This window comes from Callorhinus ursinus, unplaced genomic scaffold (genome assembly GCF_003265705.2).
Source record: "Callorhinus ursinus isolate GAN/ISIS: 27379988/994484 unplaced genomic scaffold, GSC_fseal_2.0 scaffold13, whole genome shotgun sequence".
In the NCBI taxonomy this organism is placed as follows: Eukaryota; Metazoa; Chordata; class Mammalia; order Carnivora; family Otariidae; genus Callorhinus; species Callorhinus ursinus.
The window spans coordinates 40,993,089-41,014,126 of record NW_027397075.1 but is presented as its reverse complement, the minus strand read 5'-3'; the positions used below and the strand labels follow the sequence as shown (position 1 = coordinate 41,014,126).

The 21,038-nt window shown below is 39.5% G+C and overlaps 1 protein-coding gene across 6 annotated transcripts in view; it reads right to left on the bottom strand.

The window, feature by feature from the left end:
- NMNAT2 (nicotinamide nucleotide adenylyltransferase 2) overlaps positions 1-21,038 on the bottom strand; it is a 206,205-nt gene that overhangs the window by 175,186 nt on the left and 9,981 nt on the right. The window contains exon 3 of one of the 6 annotated variants that reach the window (XM_073900143.1): positions 5,432-5,689. The exons of the other annotated variants lie outside the window; for them this stretch is intronic. The gene's annotated coding sequence lies outside the window, so the exon portion shown is untranslated. The remainder of the gene's footprint in view (positions 1-5,431; positions 5,690-21,038) is intronic. 6 annotated transcript variants of the gene reach the window in all.

The following is a 21,038-nucleotide window of genomic DNA, read 5'->3' as shown; positions in this document are numbered from 1 at the left end:
GCCGAAGGCAGCTGCTTAACTGACCGAGGCTCCCAGGTGCCCCCAAATTCAAACTCTTAAAAGTCTTGTAAGTCCCCTCATGATCTGGCTAATTGCCTTCTAACCTCACTCCACTTCCTCTGCTCCAGCCACACTGAACTTCCTTTAGTCATCAAATATAGAATGCTTTCTCCTAGACAGTAAATGCCAACCCAGAATTTACTTCCTGAGCTTTCAGTGAGCCCCCTAGGCCTGAGTTAATGCCTCTCCTCATATGTGCTCTTTTCTTGCGTCATTGCATTATTACAGTGTCCTGTACTGTAATTGCCTTTTGATTTGCTTATACCCTTCATCAACATTTATTTAGACCCTTTGATGATGTACCAGGCAATATGCTTAGCACTCTACACGTGTTATCTCATTGTATTTTTACTATCTCTCAATTAAGTAGGTTCTTTGATTACATCTAGCTTACACAAGAGAGGAAACTGGGACTTGGAGAAGTTGTTCAAGCCAGACAGCTAATAAGTGGTGGAGGTAGGCTTTGAACCTGGGCAGTCAACCAGACATTTCTCATACCCTATCTTTCAACAGGAACAGCTTCTGTGTTGTTCACTGTTCTGTCCCCAGTTATCTATCACAGCGTGGCACATAGCAAATGTGGAATCCTTTTTGCTTGTGGCCGACTCCACTCTCTGCATAATTTTTTACTCTTAATCTGAGTTATGTGTCTTAAAAACCAAGAGGCCTGCCCCAAATAAATCCCCACAGGTATTTGTAAAGGCTGCAACTATAAGATCTGTGCCCCTTTTCTTCCCCCCTCCCCTCAAACTCTCTTTTAGGCCATCATGGTGTTGTTTACTCTGTAAGGAGTATAAAGTCACTGTCTTGAGCAGGTTGTCGTCAGATGGAAGTAGGCATCCATTCCCAAAGCCCTGTATGTACATTCCTGAACTTTAGGCCCTAGAAAGTCAGAAATGACATTTCTCAGACTCCTTTGCAACTAGATTTCTTTTTTTTTTTTAAGATTTTATTTATTCATTTGAGAGAGCGAGAATGAGAGAGAGAGAGAGCACATGAGAGGGGGGAGGTCAGAGGGAGAAGCAGACTCCCTGCTGAGCGGGGAGCCCGATGCGGGACTCGATCCCGGGACTCCAGGATCATGACCTGAGCCGAAGGCAGTCGCTTAACCAAGTGAGCCACCCAGGCGCCCTGCAACTAGATTTCTGGATACTAATTAAATTCTGCCAGGGCAATGTCCTTGCCTGAGATTTGGAAGGCAGCGGTGAGGTGAAGGCCACCTTGCTCTTGCTCTTGCTGCCAAACAACACTTGATGTGAGTTCGAAGCCAGAACCCACGTTCCAGTAGTCCCCAGATTCTAGTCACTGGAATCATGGGTACTGAGAGGCAGTTTGGCAGCTGACCTCTGGACTACAGCTGTTGTGCTGTGCCCTTAAAATCTAGACCCCAGGGGCACCTGGGTGGCTCAGTTGGTTAAGCAGCTGCCTTTGGCTCAGGTCACGATCCCAGGGTCCTGGGATCGAGCCCCGCATCGGGCTCCCTGCTCAGCAGCCTGCTTCTCCCTTTCCCTCTGCCTGCCGCTCTGTCTCCTTGTACTCTCTATCTCTCTGTGAAATAAATAAAAAATATCTTAAAAAAAAAAACCTAGACCCCAGTGGTGGCCCCTAACTTCCCCTTGTTTAGCTCTTCCTGTGAATTTCATAAGCACTGAATTTCTTGTTTTTAATCCCTTTCTGCTTAAAATACCTACACTTGTTTCTGTTTCCTGAATTGAAATCGGACACACCCCCTTAAATGCCGTATCTAGCTGTACCCACTTTTTGTGCGAGCAAGAGAAAATTATATGTAAATGCGGTTATTTTGGAAATGTAAATATGCAATGAAAAAGAAACTGATTGACAGGAGTTAGAATAATGGGTGAAACAATTATAGGTTTTGTGCATGTGTATTTCATGAGTAGGGGAAGGGAGAACGTGGGAAGGATGAATCAAGCAGAATGATAGATAATGACTGGGGAAAGAGAAAAAGAAAGATGAGTGGAGGACCCCAGGGTTCCACAAGGGACTATCAGCACAATTGTAATTAATATGTTATATTATTATTAAGGATTTGATCCAATAATTGCTTACATGTGTAGAGCCATCTAGGACACACAGTGCTCTCACATATGTTATTCTATTGGATCCTTACAATGAATGATCCTGTGAGCTAAGCGTTTACAGGCCCTGTTCTGGATTTTCCTATGAGGAAAGAAAGCAAGGTTCAGGAAGTTTAAGTGACTTCCTCAAGGTTGTATCTAGTAAGTGTCCAGATCAGAACCTCCAGGCTGCTGGCTACAGAAATTTGTTTGGCTTGAGAATAAGGGAGAATTGAGGATTTCAGACCATCAAGGAGGATAGACATGATATTTTAAATCTGAACACAAAGACTGCAGAGCCTACTCGTAAAAATCCTTGCCTTTCTCAAGACTAGAAGGTACCACTTTCTTCTTTCTTAGCCACTAGTTCCTAGGAGGTAGAACCTGAATAGCCTGGCTGTGGGACCAAAAAACAAAGTGTATTCAGTCTCTCTACTGGGTAGGTAAATTTTGGCATTTCATAGGTAGTCTTGGCTTAATGTTCCCATATTGTAGTAAAGTCATTCTTGCACTTAAACATCTGACTGACTTCTTATTACTCATCATGGAAAAAGGCAATGGGGTGAAGTTAGAAACTAAGTTTTGGTTGTAAGGTAACATAGAAGGCAGAACACCCTTGGGGCGCCTGGCTGGCTTGGTTGGGAGAGCATGTGACTCTTGATCTCAGGGTCATGAGTTCAAGCCCCACACTGGGCGTGGAGCTTACTTTATAAATAAATAAAATTAAAAAACAAACAAAGAAACAAACAGGCAGAACACCCTTTGGTTGCTCCTATTGTGACTTATGGTGAATGGGACATGGAGGACCTCTGGTGTTTGTGTCCACTTCCCACTCATTTCCCCCTCAGGTCTCACACTTCCTGTCACATGGGTCAATCTTACTTTAAGGTACAGAGAAGCAAGGGGTCCTGCTGGGAGACAGAGAGAGCGATTTCCATGAGGGTAGTTGGATACACAAAGAGCTGCTCAGAAGTAGCCTGGGAGAGGGAAGGATGAATAAACAGTCACCCAGGGGAACCAAAAGGAGTTGGTTCCATGATTTATTTCTTCTATCTGGAGGACACTTTAGTGTCTGGTGAAAGGAAGATAGCCCTCCATCCCTGGGTTGACTGGCACCATGATAAAACACAGATGCATCTGACCCTGACCTTGGAATTTATGGGGAAGAGGAAATACTGTCTTAGGGAGACTATAGAGCTTCCCCCACTTTTGCCAGGTCTGGTGGCATTTGCCCTAGACTAGCCCCTATCTCAGGCAATGGTCACTCTGGGGTTAGCTGGGCTTCTAACTGCCTTGGGTAGAAGAGAAAATGAAAGCAGGAAGGGAGGAACTCACCTTGTCTGCAACTGTCTGTCAGGGAGGAGGATCTAAAGGGGACTCAAAGAAGGAGAGATCTGGGACTGAGAGCTACTGTACACGGATATTTGTGTGTAGACATTTTCCTAAATTACTGGTAGATGCACTCTAGAAAGCAAAGTGCAAGGACATTATAGAACATTAGAAGTCCATAAAAATACACTCTCAGCCTTCCGCCACCAAGCTTTATTGAGATAGAATTAACAAATAAAATTGTGTATATTTTAGGTTAACGTGATTTGATATATGTACATATTGTAAAATGATTACTACAACCAAGTTAATGAACACATCCAATTCACCCTCAGTTTTAATGCTGACAGATGGCCATGTAGCTATTTGAACTAAAGGTGTAAAGATGTACTTAGAGGTCCCAAGCTCTGGGAGGTCTGAGACTTCACTTTGTAAAGGTGGGGAGGGTGCATTTTATGATTCACCTTTATGGCTGCTTGTAATTAATGTTGTTCTTTTGAACTGCCCTTGTGCACACGTCCATCAGCCTACACAGGCTAAAATTTTTCTCCTGCCATCCCTCTGGATGGGAGCTCTTCTCACTCTCCACACCTTTAGTTGTTTTTTTTAAATTTTTTTATTGTTATGTTAATCACCATACATTACATCATTAGTTTTTGATGCAGTGTTCCATGATTCATTGTTTGTTCATAACACCCAGTGCTCCATGCAGAACGTGCCCTCCTCAATACCCATCACCAGGCTAACCCATCCCCCTCCCCCCCTCCCCTCTAGAACCCTCAGTTTGTTTTTCAGTCCATCATCTCTCATGGTTCGTCTCCCCCTCTGACATACTCCCCTTTTCTTCCTCTCCTGTTATCTTCTTCTTTTTCTTTTTTCTTAAAATATGTTGCATTATTTGTTTCAGAAGTACAGATCTGTGATTCAACAGTCTTGCACAATTCACAGCGCTCACCGTAGCACATACCCTCCCCAATGTCTATCACCCAGCCACCCCATCCCTCCCACCCCCAACCACTCCAGTAACACTCAGTTTGTTTCCTGAGATTAAGAATTCCTCATATCAGTGAGGTCATGTGATACATGTCTTTCTCTGATTGACTTATTTCACTCAGCATAACACCCTCCAGTTCCATCCACGTCGTTGCAAATGGCAAGATCTCATTCCTTTTGATGGCTGCATAATATTCCATTGTGTATATATACCACATCTTCTTTATCCATTCATCTGTCGATGGGCATCTTGGCTCTTTCCACAGTTTGGCTATTGTGGACATTGCTGCTATAAACATTGGGGTACACGTACCCCTTCGGGTCCCTACATTTGTATCTTTGGGGTAAATACCCAGTAGTGCAATTGCTGGATCGAACGGTAGCTCTAATTTCAACTGTTTGAGGAACCTCCATACTGTTTTCCAGAGTGGTTGCACCAGCTTGCATTCCCACCAACAGTGTAGGAGGGTTCCCCTTTCTCCACATCTCCGCCAACATCTGTCGTTCCCTGACTTGTTAATTTTAGCCATTCTGACGGCACACCTTTAGTTTTTAAGTGAAGGGAGGAAAGGAAATTTTGAGGTGAGTTTAAAAGTCATGTTTTCTGACTTTTTACTCTAAACCTGGGTGTGTGGAGGGGGTTAGAGGTTGGCAGGCGTTGTGATCACAATTTTCCAAATGAGAAATGGGTCAGGGGAGTCAAATGATTTGCACTACACATGGCAGAGTCAGGATTTGAACCAGTGCTGTCAGAGTCCAGGGTCCACTCCTGTTTCAAGGCTTCAAGCTGCCTTTGTGGAGGGAGACTGTGGGTGGGGGTATGCACCTTCCTATATCAACTGCAGGACAATGAAGGAGGTAAGGGTCTTTTGGCTCTCAAACATGATATCTAGCCTAGACGAAGACAGAAGGCTATGCCAGCCCACTTTGTAGCCCAGTGACATTTCCAGCTAAAGGCTGAGCACACCAACCTGTCCAGAAGCGACTGCCAGCCAGAGTCCCCGGAGTTGGAATTCCAGTGATATATGGGATAGGTAAGACAGCACTCACTGCCTGTGATCACCAGCACCTTTGCTCTGCTTCCTCCCACACCAGCCCATCTCTGCTGAGGTCTCCCTTCCCCTTCAGCTGTGAGACTTTGAAAGTTTTCTGGCTCAGCTGGTCTTTGATCATTCTCCTAGTTCGAAGATCTCTTAATCCCAGGGGACATCTCTTTTAAGGAAGACTTCCTGACAGAAGGAAAGCACAGGCTGGTTTTGGTAAAAATGCTCTAGAATCTTCCTGTAGGCCCCCAACTCAAGGCTATCCATGTGTTGAGGTGGTCTCCAAGATGATTTGAGCAAATTCATCACAGTAGAGGAAATGTTACTTGCAAATAGTAAAGGGTTCATTTCCTCATCTAAATGGCACCAAAAGGATTCTTTGAAGTAATCAAACTTTGTATAATGATGGGTCTTTTGCTTTCTTAACCTCTCTGGAAAAATGCAGGAACCATAATGTGGATTAAAATGAAGTATGCAATTGAAGAGGAGGCAGTTGCACAATGCAATGAATAAGAAACTGCCTTGGAGGCTGCGACACGTTGTTCTCTCTTCTCTTAACATTGTGCTCTTCAGCAAACCCAGGACACTGAAAGAAAAGAAAGTACTTTTCACTTGAGAATGACCCAAATCTCAATCTTGGGAATGGAATTCAGAGGGGGAAGAATGAAGGTTGCTCACACCTTTTCCTAAAAGCTCCTTTAAGAAAAAAATAAGCAATTTTGGGTAAGATGGACTTTTTTCTTATCTTTCTTTCTTTCTTTTTTAAGATGGACTTTTTCTAAGTATAAAGTGGGGTTTGGTATATTTGTTTGAGGTATGTGTGTGGGGAGAGGGAAGTGTCTTGCTTAGAGAGCATAAAAACAAGAGTTTCCCTGGAAATTTTTGTTATGAGAGATGTAGATACTGTTGAAAATAATATAACTAAGGGAAACCAAGGCAGAAACGTATACTATATATTAGCCAAACTTTCTAGGAGGAGGATCCATGTATATGTAAATCCATGTTTACATGTAAAGAGGTAATTAGGGGGTGGTTATTTGACTATTGATGGATTTCTTGTTTTAGAGAAAGAAAGTCACAAATAAGATTTCCCTACATAACAAGATTCTTCATAATTTAGGAAACTAAATTGAAAGCCAGTATTGTGTTAATTTGCCTAAATTTCCTTTAGTTGCTCCCTTGATCGACCACTCCTCCATCCAGCATACACAAAAAATATATATGCTAAACAGGGTGGCAGAAAAAAAGTGTTTAAGAAGCTTGGTAGATCCATTTGTATACAAAGAATGTTCATTCCTTAAAGCTTCGTCTGAAGGATTCATTCTTGGCCTTCGCCAAGTAGCCCAGTTTTTACTGAGAAGATGCAGTTTAAAGTGATAGACGCACAAGTTATTAAAATTATTCTATAACTTTTTAAATGTCAAACTAAGTAAGATTTATCTTCTTTCTACTTAGTCTGAATGAATGCGACAGTATTGAGATACACAGTGACTCATGAAAACATCCCAGTCAAATAAAAGGGTGGTTGAGATGCTTTTTGCTTACTAGATTTGGAGCTTGCCTTCGAAACAGAAAGTAAAAAAGAGCCTTTTCTTTTACGGGTGTGGTAGACACTGTTGGTTGCCAACTTTCTTCTGTTGTTCAGGCAGTCATTCCCACCTCTCTTTAAAGCCAGTGTAGCTATGTGACCCACTTCTGCCCAATAATACATGAAGGGAAGTTGGCTGGGGTGGGAGGATGGATTTACTTCTGTGAATAATTTTTATTTCTGATAAAAACAGAGATGGGGGTTCAATATAATTGTATGAAGATGCGGTCTTGGAGCTGTAACAGCAATTTTGTTACCATGAGATGACCATCCAAGGATAAATATTCAACACTCAAGGATGTCAGAGTGAAAAGATTAAAAAAAAAAATCTTAAATGCCATCATCGAGCTACTTCCCAACCCTGGGAACCATCTATCTCCAGATAAATGTGTTAATTACTTAAGGCATTCTTTGTCACATGCTCTGTGACTTGCAGCTATATGTATCCTGACTAATACAACAAACTTGGCAAAGGAAAGGATTCATCAGCTAGGGCACCATTACCCCATTTGACATCTCTGCGTAAATTAGAAAAGATGCTTCTTCCTCTAGATGGATTTTAGGTCCCACTTCCTTTGCCAGGTGTCCTGGTCCCATTATTGATCACCAGTTGCTCCCTTATAAGATACATGGTAGGGCTGCTTCTGCTCAAAGGACTAAGGTTGAAGTTGCTAATTCCAAATAAGGAGGAGAGGGCAATGAGAGTTCTTTCTGCTTTCTGTCACTTGTTGACTTAATTTGATTGTTGACTGAGTGGCTAAAATTTGGGCTGTTGTTACTGCTATTGCATTCCATTTTAAACAGTGAATTTGTTTTTAACTCCAAATCCAACATTAAACTGTCCATTATTCAACAGTGCACCCCAAAATACAATTCTGGGAAAAATACTAGTTAATACAAAATTCTTTTTTAAGTTCATACTACCATACTTCTGCTAATAATCTGTTAAAATTGGGTTGACAAAGACAATATTGAAGCAATATAACCACTTGCAGTATGAAACTGTTATGGTGCAGATTAATTCTCCTACTCCTCCATTTAAACTACTAGAGGCACTTCTTTTGCATGAGAAAGAAAGTTAGCATGACATAATTTGACTTTCATTTGATACAAATAAGAAATTTACATACTAGGTCAGCCACTATTCATTAGCTGGTTCTAAGTCATCTCATCATGTTTACCCCAAATTTCAAGTTATTAAATAACTTAAGCCACAGTATTTTTCTATGAAAATATCTTTCCAGTTATTATTATACTGCAAAAGCTTAGTTTTGTCTACACAACTGGTAAAACTAATCAACATAACTATAGCAGTATATGCAGGAAAATTATTGTCATTTTGACTTCAAGACAAGCAAATTTACAGGAGTCTGACAAGCTTTTCCACTCATTAAATACTATATGCTGTTACTTTAGATATTCACTGGTACAAACTCAGCTAGAAACAAACATGAGGACTAACAGTGTATGACAAGATCCAGAATAATCTCATATTAGATGATCATAAAATATAGACACAACATTTTTAAAAATCCTCTTTGAACTCATAGATGCATTTGAAAACTTTGAGATAACACATTTAAGACATCTAGGTTAGCAGGTGAATAGACAAAAGCACAAATCATAAGTAAACGCAGATATGAGAGATGTTAGAACTAGACCAGGGAATAATATATATGATACATAATATATATAAATATATTTACCTATACATTTATATATAAATATACATTTGTATATGTTTACATTTATATATTATATATAAAAACATTATATATAAACAAAAATAAATATATGTATAAATATATAAGTATATTTATATATAAGCATATATGGAGAGAGGGGAGTCATACTACTCAATTTAATAGTTACTATAAAGTTATAGTAATCAAAATAGTATGGAATTGGCAAAGGGAGAGACACATAGATCAATGAAGCAGAAAAACCCTGAAATAGATTCACCAAAGTACAGTCAACTGATTTTGGACAAGGTGCAAAGTCAATTCAATGGAGAAAGTATAATCTTTACAACAAATGGAGCTAAAACATTTCAACATACATATGCAGAAAAAAAAGGAAAAAATAACTTTAACACATGTTTCACACCTTATGCAAAAATCAACTCAAACTGGATCATATACCTGAATGCAAAATGTAGAACTACCAAGTTTTCAAAAGAAAATACAGAAATTTGCATCATCTTGGGTTTGGTAACTAGTTTTTAGATATGACACCATAAGCACAATCCATAAAAGGAAAAAATTAATAAATTGGACTTACTGAAATTAAGAAAGTTTGATTTTGAAAAAAAAAAGGTTAAAGGAATGACAAACTATAGAGGTGGAGAAAATATTTACAAATCGTATGTCCAATAAAGGACTTGTAGCCAGAATATAAAGAACTCTTATAACTCAGCAAGAGCTGAGTGTAGGGTTTTTATTGGGGACTAGTAGTGTCGGCAGTTATTTTTGGGTTTTTTAACGCAATTAAAAAAAAAAAGAGATACTTTTCCCAAGAAAACATACAAATGGAGAAAAAAAGGGTGGCTCAGTTGGTTAAGCGACTGCCTTCGGCTCAGGTCATGATCCTGGAGTCCCGGGATCCAGTCCCACATCGGGCTCCCTGCTCAGCAGGGAGTCTGCTTCTCCCTCTGACCCTCTTCCCTCTCGTGCTCTCTATTTCTCATTCTCTCTCTCTCAAATAAATAAATAAAATCTTTAAAAAAAATATGCTCTAAGTCATTAATCATTAGGGAAATGCAAATGAAAACTGTAATGGACACCTCCATTACAATGGCTAAAAAATTTTTTTAATTGACAATTCCAAATGCTGGTCAATATGCGGTGCAGCAACCACTCTCAGTCATTGCTTGTGGAAATACAAATTGGCACAGCTACTTTGGCAGTTTCTCAACAAAGTTAAACATACATTTATCATATGGGGCAGCAATCTGAGTCCTAGGTAATTATGAAAGTGAACTGAAAACTTGTATATACAGAAATCTATAAGTGAATATTTACAGAAGCTTTACTGATAATCACCAAAAACTAGAAGCCACTGAGATGTACTCAGGAGGTGAAGAGATTAACAAATTGTAATATATCCACACAGTGGAATACTACTCGGCAATTTTAAAAATATGAACTATGGATTCACACAACAACAAAGATGAATCTTAAATGCATTTGCTAAGTGAAAGCAGCCAAACTGAAAAGACTACACACTGTATGATTCTATTTACGTGGCCTTCTGCAAAAAGGCAATACTATAGAGACGGAAAACCCAGATCAGTGGTTGCCAGGAATTGGGAAGAGGTTAACTGCAAAGAGGTGGCACAAGGTAGATTTTAGGTAATGGAGATGTTCTGTATGGTACTGTGGTGGTAGATACATGACTGCCTGCACTTGTCAACACCCACAGAATGGTACACTTATTCTAACAAGGTGTAATTTATTATAAAACTAAAAGTGAAATATACTGTATGCAAATTTTAAAAATCCATGAGGATGTGGGAGAATCCCAGGATAGAATGCAGACTAACAAATCTATCTCTTACAAATAACCTATCTATCAGACATGGATGAGGGGAAAGGTGCTGACCTAAGTAACTTTGGAAATGTGTTTTGACTGGTCACTGTAAGGCTAAAGCAAAAGCTGCTTTACTATAAGGGGTGTAAGTTGGTGAATTTGTTCTCACAGGGGTATAAATCAGCAATTCTGAAACTACTTTGCATGTATACTAGGGTTGAACAAATACGTAAATAAATTGTAGCTAATGGAAGCTAGGTTTCTCACTGTCAAAGAAAGAAGTTACAAACAAGCAGAGAAGGCTAGAATGAACCCTGTGGTTCTAGGTTAAAGTTGATAATACCAGTAGGAATTCACTATGTGTGTGTTGTCACAAGTAGACAGACATAGAAATAAGTATTAATTTGTGTGTATATATGGTTCAGCAAACATACATACATTTCCTTGTCCATTTGCCCAAAGGGCCTAGAAGCATGGATACCGCATTAGCAATGAGTGCCTAGACTTTGTTTTCTAAGTATCATCCTCCAATAAAAGAAACGAAGGTTCCTTGAAGAAATGGCTGATTCTGTGTATGACTAGGACAAGGAAAATACAAGTCTGAAACTTCTTGTAGTGCCACAAAGAAAGGAAGTACTAATAAATAAATGGAGGGAGGGAGGGAGGGAAAGGGGGAGGGAAGGAGGAAGCGGGGGATAGGGCTTATTGGGAGGTATCCAAGACCACTACCAAATGCAGTGCTATGCTAGCAGAAGAACTCACAGGAGTTGGTTGTACTAATGGCTAAAACCTATTACAGTGACACAGTAAAGTTACACAGCAGACTATTAAGGGGGAAAGGCACATTAGGCAGAATCTAGAGAAATCTATCCACAGACTTTCCCTCCCGACCCAGGAGGGGGCAAACCAGGTGTGCCCGCTTTTTTGGTAGTGAAAATGCAGTGGCATGTGTTTAAATGTTTCTCCCAGGGAAGTCCATTTGAGACTCAGAGTGTAGGGTTTTTACTGGGGACTAGTAGTGTTGGCATTCTTTGCCTGGCAACTACCAAAACCCCAGTATCTCAGAAGGAAGCAGGTGTTCAGTGCCTTAGTGGGCAAAACAACCTTGGCAGTGTAGAGAACTTTTCTTATCAGGGTGGGGAACTTTTCACAAGCCAAGTTCCCAGATGCCACCCAAGGACAACCTTGCAGGCAGACCCTTCTGACCAGAGCAGCCTCTGACCCAACTCCTTCCTGTACAGGACATATCAAAAGGACACAGGAGCCAACCTAAAACTATTCCCAAGGCCCAAACTGGAACAATCCAAACAACAAAATAAGTAATTACAACATTGGATTATAATTCAAAGAATAAAATAAATATCAATGAGTCTATATTGATATAAATATGTGAGGAAAACAAACAAATAAAGAAATTAGTGGTGGTAGAGTGTGTGTGGCAGGAACCAAATCTTTCTTAGAGAAGAACTTCAGATAATAAATGTAGAAGGAATCAGGGATATTGAAAATAACCATCAGCACACCACAGTGATAACTGCTGCAGTTAAGATCCCCTAAAATTAGAATATTTGCACAGCCTCAAAGTATCTCACCAAAAAATATTTATTAGTTATTGTGATGGCTGAAATGTTTATGTGCCCACAAATTCTTTGATAATCATCTTTCTGGAAAGTGAAGCTTAATTCCTTTTTCCTTAAATGTGGATTGGACTTACTGATTTGTTCTTACAAACAGCATGGAAAGAGAAAAATAGTAACTTGACAGTAGAGAAGCCTGGCAGACCCCATTTTAACCAAATGACCAAAGTTAACATCATCAGTAATAAGTCATATCGATCTCATGTACCCCTGATACAATGTGATGAAAAGGGCACTTCGCCTCTGTGATGTCATTTCCTCAAGTCCATAAGCTCAGTCTAGTCATGAGAAAATATCAGAAAAACCTCAATTTGGGGATGTTCTACAAAATATCTGACCAGTCTTCTTCAAAATTGTCAAGGTCATGAACAACAAGGAAAGACAGAGAAACTATCATGGATTGAAGGGGACTTACATGCAATGACTAAATGTAACATGGACTGGATCTCAGAGCCAAAAAAGGTCATTAATGGAAAAACTGGTGAAATCAGAGTGAAGTCTGTAGTTTAGTTAATAGTATTATACCAATGTTAGTTTCACAGTGTCAATCTTGTACTGTGGCTATATGACAGGTTAACATTAGGGGTAGCTGGATGATGGATATCCTTGAGCTCTCTGTACTGTATTTGCAACTCTCCTGTAAATCTAGAGTTATTTATTTATTTATTTGTTTGTTTGTTTATTTTAAGATTTTATTTATTTATTTGACAGAAAGAGACACAGCAAAAGAGGGAACACAAGCAGGGTGGGTAGGAAAGGGAGAAGCAGGCTTCCCGCGAAGCAGGGAGCCCAACGCAGGACTTGATTCCAGGACCCTGGGACCATGACCTGAGCCGAAGGCAGATGCTTAACGACTGAGCCACCCAGGTGCCCCAAAAATCTAAAGTTATTTAAAAAAAAAAAAACGACAAATTTTTTAAGCATTTCAGCTAGCACACACTAGTTGTTAGCTGTTAGCTTCTCTCAGTTAATTTACTTGATAATCATCCCCAGAGGGTGATAGTGCTAGGAAATCTCTCATTGCTTCTACTCTAAATAAAGTGTGTTTTTAAGGATGAGTGATTTTAGTGGCATTCATAAGCTTGGGAAATTTCATTGCCCTTTAAATGAACAGTATCATGATGGAAAGTTACTAGGCAGACAGTTCTAAAAATTAGAACTTAGCCAATTTTTGAGTTGCTGGGATACTTTGGTTTTATTGTCCAATCTGTGGAGACTGGTTTCCAGAGTGCCAACCTGGCTGGGCAAGAATTGGATGTGGGCTGTGACCACTCAGGCAAGATGAACTCGCTATATACAGCCCCTGAGCAGGCTGTAACCTGACTGCCCCGCTACCCAGGCCTGTGTTCTTGCTGTTGTTTGGAAGTCTATGACCTGGGATGCAGGAATCAAATCAATACCAAAGCCAGAAATACCTAAAAATGGGACAGTGTGAAAGTGTGGCAAATGTGGGCTTCACTGCTGGTCCTGAGGGCTCTCGATATTACTTCAACAGTGATCAGGTGAGAGACTGGTGAAGAGTGAAGGGGTAGCTATGGAGTATGGACTTATTGTCAGCTGTATTGTATTCCTACCTGTGCTTCATCCTACAGTAAAATGTTTGTTTTTCTCTCATTGGAAAAGACCTTTGTAGTTTTACCCTAGCTAAACTCCTTGCTTCGTGGCTTTTGTAAAGCTCCAGTGAAGTAGTTGTTGCTTATTATTTATGTTCTTACCTACTTCCAGAAGGGATCTAAGATGGCTTATTCACCAAACAATTTTGCTAACCCTAGGCCTCCATTCTTTTCCAGACCATCTGTTCCTCTCCACCATGAAGTCACAGTACTAAATTTGTGACAGTACAATAATTTCCATGGTAACAGGATGTGGTCTTCACCACTGAATCCTGATTTCACTCTGACCAAGATCAAGCAGCAGGAGGATTGGGGAGTATATGCTGACATTTTCTATTCTTTTTCAAGTTCAGTTTCTCTGAAATTCTTCTGATTCTAAAATCTTAAACTCAGCCTGGATATGTGTTTTTACATAGTTTATATATGAAGTATTTGTCCAGTAAATGATTAGATATGCAAGTCAAAAAATAAACTTGCTTGAAGGTGAGATGATTAGCAAAGTCCTGGTTTGTAGAGAAGAAAAGAGAACACGGAATCCATTTAAAAGACACGAAACTCTAAGCTAAGAAATCTGCTCTGATGACTGTGATAAGCAGTGGGAGGCAGATGACCCAGTTCCTACTCAATGGTTTCCTTATCTCTCTTAGCACAAGTAAGACATAAAAGGGTCTTCCCGTGTGAGCTCAGACCGTCTGAGCAGAGGGTGATAGGCAGCTTTATTCATATGAATGACCAATACCTGGATATTTTGTCCATTTGTTTCAATCTCACACAGCTCAATTACACAATTACACAAGTTTACACAATTTTTTGAGAACTTCTTAGAACACCATTTGTTATGCTCTGGAACTGAGTAAAGGGGGCATGAACTTTTAAGAGAACTAGTTATTGGAATTCAGAAAAAAATACCTGACTGGTGCATTAATCTAACAATTTTACAGGACAGACTGTAAGGGGCAAGGACTGTTACACTGAGGCCTTGCTGGACATATTATATAACATATTATATACATGATATACATATGTGTTACATATTATATATGTATATACCAGAGAAAGAGTATAACATGTAAGACTATTCCCTCCACTTGCTCTCTCCCAGCTTTCTTGTTGAGTTGATGGGGTAAGTGGGGGAAAGTAATGGGGAAAAAGGGTGATAAGGGACTAGAAAGAACTGGAGAAGCTAAAGAGATTTACATTAATTTTTTAAAAAGATAAGAAATTACTCACAGTGGAGAAGCTATGGAAGGAAGGGGAAGGGGACAGAGGAAGTAGGGTAGCGAGAGATGAGGGAGTGATTGAAAAGCAAAGAAGGGCTATTCCAACAGCAGCCGCTTTGTGGTATGGGGCTTTGAGGAAATAAATAAGGATTTTAACTAAGTTCTAGTTATGTGGTGTGATTCACTACTTTGCTACTTCTTCAAGACTTCAGTGAAAATAAATGATCTTTCAAAGCTCTTTAAAGATGGATTTGTGATTATTCTTTTGAAGGAGATGAGATGTTCAGACAAACATTATGGCTGGAGTAAGCCCTAGTTTGGTTTTACTAATATATAATCAGACTGTCTTGAGAAGCATAATAAGTGGTGCCACAATCTACTGCTCCCTACTACCCTTGGAGGGTAATGTTGGCCAGAGATGGGTAGCATTCTAATGGCCTGGTTTCTAACTCTAATGAAATTTAATTTTACCTTTAAAGAATTTGGAATTTAGTAGAATCAAGCATGGAAAGGTAGAAAAGCCACTATTATTGCTTCAGGGAGGCATAAGGCCAAGCCCTAGACCCAATTTTTGAGGCCTAAGAGAAGGCAAGACTGGATTACAGAGAGCATCATGACACCGGAAAGACAGGATTACACTGACAGGGAGATACTGCATTCAGGTCTGCTCCTATTTGGCACGGATCTCTCTGAGTCTTGCTACAGATTGCAACTGCTTCAGAAAATGCAGGGTATCCCTGGTACTCATGCCAGGGATATGGTAACAAGTGGTAAGGAAGACCTTGCATGAAGGTCATCATTACTTTTGATGTCATCACCATTTTCCAAGTATGAACATCATAATGGAGGATGTGTAATGATTCAGGAGAGGGTAAGGTTAGACAAGAATGAGGTGATTAGCAGGATAGAAACAGAGACCAGGAGAAAAGTAGAAAGGATCAGCTCTTCCCAAGTGTCCTATATAACATTAGTCCATAACGTGTGCTATGATTTTAAAAAAGGGTTCTGTGGGAAGATAATTTTGAGCACATTGCATAATATTTTTTTTCTTTGGGAGAACTATATACTTGCATGTTATAGGCTCTGAGAAGTCTCATGAAGAGAAAAAAATCCTGCTTAAACTACTGTTGCTAAAACTTATTTAATCATGAAACACATTATGTTAACAACATCTATAAAGATCCAAAGAGGCTAGCATTATTCAAGACATACATTGATTAATATTGGGGTAGATGATGTATATGAAACCATTTTATAACAGGTTATATTACTCTTACAGCTTAAAAAAAATACTGAGGGATATAAGTCTATTGTCAACCTATACTCAATTACTATGACTTTTGACCTTCCTGTAATTTCCAAGTAGGGCTTCACCCTATTATACAGCCAGACATTGTTTCATGAAAACTAGGTGAGGTTTGTATTTGGCACTCCATAAAGCTGCATGCTTTTCTCAATTTCTTCCAAATACTCAGTTCTTTCATTATGCCTGTTACTACGCAGGAACTCTCATGTGGCAAATCTCAAGGGTGTGATCCTTGGTAGGGTTGCATGCATCAGAGTTTTTTAATTTCCTCCCACCAAAACCAACGTTATTCCTGTTAATTTTCTGCTAAAGAGAACCTGTGAACAAACTCATCTTGTTACCAGGTTAGCCAGGTTACATATGTGCAGCATAACAGGGGCTTGCTGAAAATATGCCTTTACCCTAAATAAGAAAGTTCAAGGTAGGGGTTTTCAGAACTGGAGCAAGTTAGCAGGAGGAAATGTTTTGAGTTAGATGGATCTTTTTTTTTTTTTTTTAAAGATTTTATTTATTTATTTGAGACAGAGAGAATGAGAGAGAGAGAGCACATGAGAGGGGGGAGGGTCAGAGGGAGAAGCAGACTCCCCGCTGAGCGGGGATCCCGATGCGGGACTCGATCCAGGGACTCCAGGATCATGACCTGAGCCGAAGGCAGTCGCTCAACCAACTGAGCCACCCAGGCGCCCGAGTTAGATGGATCTTAATGATCCACAGATTGTATCACCTGAGAGTCACTTCTTGTCTTTATGTGAAGGGGATTCAATCTGTAGGATGATGCTCTACTTGAAGGAGTCCTGCCTGGGGCACCTGGGCGGCTCAGTTGGTTAAGTGTCTGACTCTTGCTCTCAGCTCAGGTCTTCATCTCAGAGTCCTGAGTTCAGACCCTGCATTAGGCTCTGTGCTGGGTGTGGAGCCTACTTAAAAAAAAAAATGAAGAAGCCATGCTTGACCGTGTGGTGTATTTCTTTTCAATAGTCCTAGAATTGCTGGTGCAGTGTTTCATATGTAACATCAAGCATGGGGGAGTGTCTATTTACATTTACATTTAATGAATAAATAAATGGCTATCTGCATGGCTGGGGATTTTTTGTTTTTAATTTTTAATAGGTAATGCATTCACATGATATAAAATGCAAAGAGCACAAAAGAGTAATTATTAGACCTATGTTTCTGTCCTTTTTCTGTCCCTCAGTGATCCCATTTTCTTCTCCAAGGGCAATCACTATTACTGATTTCTTAAATATCCTTCCATGATATTCTATGTTTACAAACATAAACATATATTCATTTTTCACAGATGAAAGATGGCTACTATGATGTGAGGAAACCTAAACCACACAGAGAAGTCATGTGTAGGTACTCCAACCTACAGTTCCAGTAGAGTCCAGCCTTTGTCACTGTAGCCTAGACATAGGAGTGAAAACAAAAACAAAAACAAAAACAAAAAACCCTAGTCATTCACATGACTACCAGCTGTTCAAATCTTTTCAGCTGACACCCTGAATATCATGAAGCCAAGTCAAGCTATCCCTGAATTCCTATCATACAGAACCTCTAAGTATAATAAAATAGTTAATGTTTCATGCCACTATGTTTTGGAGTGATTTGTTACACAGCAACATGTAGACAGAATACATTAAGGATGCACCTAATTAGCGATGTCAGAAAGAGAGAATAAAAAGAATGGTGGAAGTAATATTTGGGGAGATTAAACAGAATTTTCTAAAGTTCTTGAAATGAAAGCACATATTAGGTACAAAACAATGAAAATAAAATTCATACCTAGATGCACTATAGTGAAGATGCCTAACATTGAGGATAAAGAGAAAATTTCAAAAGCCACCAAAGAGAAAACATAGATTACCCATAAAAGAATGACAATTAGATGCCAGAATTTTCATCAATAACAACAAATACCAGAGGCCACTGTGGCAATATCTCCAAAGCATTGAGAGGAAAATAACTGGCATCATAAATTTCTATATCTAGCTAAGCTATAATTTAAGAATAAGGCAGACTGGCACAAGTCTTGATTTCTCTGCCTTCCACTAGCAGCAGGTAGTATGTTTATTCATTTGTTCATTTTGTTTTTTAAACTCTAGTTCAGGGTGCAGGTCACAGCTTTTCCCAAATCCCAGTTTCACTGTCTGACTTAAAGGGGCATACTCTGTATAGGGTGCCATTGCTCTCCATTACTCTGAAGGATTCAAAGTCCTAGCCAACTTCTACCTGCTTTCAGACCCACTTCAGAGCCACAGCTCTATACTCACTAACCCAGTTGTGTTGATCATTTAATCCTGATGTCCAGAGATAATTATCTTGTTAATGAACCCAGAAATGTCTTTTAATTTAAGATAAAATGTTTTTATGATTGAAGTTTTTGGAGAAGACGTAGAAATTCAAAGCATGAGCTCACAATACTATTTTAACTATTTTCCTGTGCCATTGTAGTCTTGCTACTTTCTTTGGCTTTGTATGGTAATGGGGATTGAGGTTTTTATTCTATTCTCAAACACCAGAAAATGATTTAGAGTATCTATAAATCTCCTCAGGGCTTCTGGTTTCAGGTGGGAGGGAGAGTACAAAGTCTTCTTGTTTTTTGTTCTTCTCTCTGATTTTCTGTATGCAATTAGAGGAATTTTTTTAATATATTCTGGTGCTGAGAGCCTTAGTCTTAAATCATCAGGCTTTGTCCTGGACTTTGCAGTCTATGTGATTTTGTAACCTGAAGCTTTGAAATCTATAGGGGCATGAGATAAAAGAGATAGGGGTGAGGGTAGTGGGAGGCAAACACCATAATTACAATCTCATTATTATTCTACCAGAAAAGAAATTTCCCCTTTCTGCCCTTGTGTCCTGAAAATCTATCTTCTCCAATTTCTTCAGAAGCCATGCTCCTGTCTGCTTGGCCTCTCTTATCTCATAGTTTTCTATCCTGGATCCTTTCTTGCTTAAGTCTTTCACCACTTGATAAGACAAAACCTCTCCTAGCTCTCTCATTTTCGTAGGAAGCTTTTTGAAAGCCCTCAAGTAACTTCAATTACCATTTGCATGCTGATGACTCCCAATCTACAACTGGCTCATATTTCTCCTAAGTTCTCCAGATAAACAAGACTTTTTCAACCCCAGACAAATGAAGTTTAACGTGTCTAAAACAAATTCTTATCTTCACATCCATCCATCTCTCCAGCTGATTTCTTAAGTTTTCTATTTCCACTCAGTTTCCCAAGCAGAAACCTAGGAGTCTCCTTGATTTCTCCCCCTCCCTCCCTCACATCCAGTAAGTGGCCAAGTCTTTGTTATTGTATTTCCATTTAAGGAATGCTTATAGCCAATCATTATTAACATCACTAGAGCCATAGCGATACAATGAATCAAAGATGAGGTTAGGTAGTAAAATTTAAAAAATAATCATTAGATTCAAGGTAAAAAAAATAGTTTCAGTAAAGAAAATATGATTCATATTGCCCAATGGAACATAAAGTTTTTGAAAGAATAATAAAAAAAAAGGTTACTTGTGATCTCAGTTCCCTGAGAGGTAAAAAAGGAATTTCTGCAGAGTATATAGTAGTTTAACAACTGTCTGAACTCTAATGTTTTGTATTGTTTTGTTTTATTTATTTTAATATTTTAAAATTTATTATTTTTTAAAAGATTTTATTTATTTGAGAGAGAGAGAGCGTGTGCTCATGGGGGAGAGGGACAGAGGGAGAGGGAGAGAATCTCAAGCCGACTCAATGTTGAGCACAGAGCCTGATGCGGGGCTCCATCTCATGACCCTGAGATCACGACCTAAGCCAAAATCAAGAGTCACATGCCACCCAGGTGCCCCTGTATTGTTTTGTTTTAGATGGTGTTTTCAAGTAGGGTGATATTCCAACTCGTACTGACAGGCCAAATTCAGATGATACTTTTTGTTTTGGAGAATATCAGTCCTTAAAATGACAACATACAATTTCTTAAGGTGTATACCACCCTCCTTGACTTGGATCATTATATGGAATCATGTCCAACTGTCACTGGTTATAGGTAGCAAGACCAGTCATGTCCCACTCAGAAGAGAGATTGTTGAGTCTGTAAGTATATCCTAGAGGTCACCAAGTCCCTTTCCTGTTTTTAAGACAGACTGCGGATCTAATCTCTTCTTAATATCGCTCATGGAAAGTAGATTCTAATAGGAAGGTGTCTAAGACCTATTTCTACCACTAGGCCGTGTACTTCTTTGCTCATCCATCAATTCTTCCTCTTCCTCCAGACGTTACGGTCTTCTTTTTTCTTTTTCTCTTTCCCTACTCTTGCTTCTTTCTCAATTCAGTTTTCCAGCCTCTCTTTTTCTTTCTAACCCATGAATAGAGGGGAAAAAAAAAAAAAGCACAAAAGCTGAGATTCCTGACTGGTGACATTCCAGAGAAATGAGGAAATGCGGTGGTTATATAACTGGGAGGGGTCAGAGGTGTGACCTAAAGTGGAGGGAAGAGAAGAGTAATCTAAAGGTAAAAGAAGGCAGAAGGGTTAAGTGAAGGTTTAATTTTGGATTTTTATTACTTAAAATGATTCTTTTGTGAATTCCATCTAGGGCATTCCATCTTTCTCAGGCAGAGATGGTTCCCACCAGACCCAAAATTACCGAAGGGGGTCAGTGA